We start from the raw sequence: 1,996 nt of genomic DNA on the forward strand, positions 1-1,996 counted from the left end.
TTGTTAAAAAGAGAAAAAAAAAACAATAACAAATGCAATATAAGATCCTACTCTAGTTTAAACTAATGGCAAAATCCCTAATGATTTTGAGAGATACAAAATAAGTCCATGATTGCTGCCAAAAGCATCAAACATTAGCATGATTATGACTTACCTAAAAATAAATGAATAAATAAATAAGGGGGGAGATGGAAAACTCTTTCAAGTTTTAGAAGTTCCAAGACCAATGCTCTATTGTTCTTAAAAGAAACTTGGGAAAGCTGAGTGTGAAGTGTTGATGAAGATTCCCTCCCAATTTTACTCAGCAAAAATTAGCTCAATAATAAAGAATGGCTTTTAAAATTCCCATCGTGTACACCATTCTGCAACAAAATATCCAACACAAACATAAAAGACAGCAAAACAACTCTGAGAAATACATTTATTAATTAAAAAAATCAGGTAAATAAAAGACAAAATCATGAAAGATTGCTTTGTACATAATGTTTTACTTTACATTTTAAAATCTAAATTAATGAGTTGTAAATCTCATTGTATACTTAAATACTCAAAATCCTCCACCATTTTTGACAGCTAAAAGATATGAGGCCTAAAATGATTAGCATTGTCCAACAACTGACAGTTCAGCCTCTCAGAATCAGATGGAAGTTTGAGAATTACTAAAAAAAAAAAAGAAGTAACAAAAATAAAGATGACAGCAGAAATAAACAAGTATATAAAATGGAAGCTTCCTTATTCTGTTTTTTTAAATAAGCATTATTACACAGTAAAGTATTTCCCGGGTGCAAATTACATCACCTCCATTCTATACACCAACTCCCGCAGTTCCACCACTGCAAGTTTGTAACGATACTTATCTTTGCAGTAACAAACAGTGCAGTTGCTCTTATACTTTTCGTAGCTGGTTTCAAAACCCAAGCAGAAAACTACTGCAGAATTACAAAATAGCATTGCCACTAAGGATATGGAAAGTAGACAGAAAAAAAAGGCCTGTCTTATTAGATTTACCTGTGGCTAACTGAATCATTGTCTTACACGTGGAACATAAAGCTTTTTTAGCTAGTGATGTGGGGGACTCCATAAAGTCTGTCTCCATTGGTACTGATGCAGAATTGGAGCCCTAGTCTCCTTTTATGCGATGTATTGGTAGTGAAAAAGCTATGAAAACCCATCCTTAAAATTGAGACGTTGCTCCTTACATACACAAAAGTAACTCCAAGTGCAGCAAATCAAGTGATTATAAAAACATTCACTAAATGTCCAAATAAAAATGGGTGCAACATATCACATACAAGTGAAAATGTTTCTTTGTTATGAACTGGGAACTCTGCATGTTACATCAAGAAGAGATCAGATAACTTTTGCAAAAGAGGAATTATGTAATGTACAATATGGTCACACCACCTCTAATTCCAAGGAAACATTCTTGTTAAACGCACAGGGAGGGAAGGGAGGAGTTTTTCCCTCCCTTTAATGGAATATGTGAATTTTACAGCTGACAGCTGAGAGAGAGGCTCTTTTAAGGCATGGTACGTTCACCGAGCAGGTTTACAACTCAATCCAAGAGCACATCCAGTCAAAAATCAGGCACTGCAAGTGGACAAAGCTTAAAAAAAAAAGGTTAATTGAAAAGTAAATATTAAAGAGATATTCAAACACGATCTGATATCCCTACAAGCTGCTCTCACAGGCTCCCCACCATTACAACCAGCATAACCCACCTGTTTGTTTACTCATTCTTGGAAGTAGGAATAAGGCAAACAAGCAGCATGAGGAAGCAGCACACAGAAGAGATTGACCAGGCCCCGCAATAAATGCTGACCACCGCACTTCAGCGTAAGAGCTCGAAGTTAAACATCACCTCTTTTCGCTGGCAGGAAGGGAGGCAACAAGCTGCAAGCGCATATGCTTTCTACACAGACACGTTGTTGTACGGAGCGGGGAGGGGAGAGTCCTTCCGTCATTACAACACGCGGAGCCGGCGCCGCCGCGAGGA

This window comes from Meleagris gallopavo, chromosome 10 (assembly GCF_000146605.3).
Source record: "Meleagris gallopavo isolate NT-WF06-2002-E0010 breed Aviagen turkey brand Nicholas breeding stock chromosome 10, Turkey_5.1, whole genome shotgun sequence".
Classification (NCBI taxonomy): Eukaryota; Metazoa; Chordata; class Aves; order Galliformes; family Phasianidae; genus Meleagris; species Meleagris gallopavo.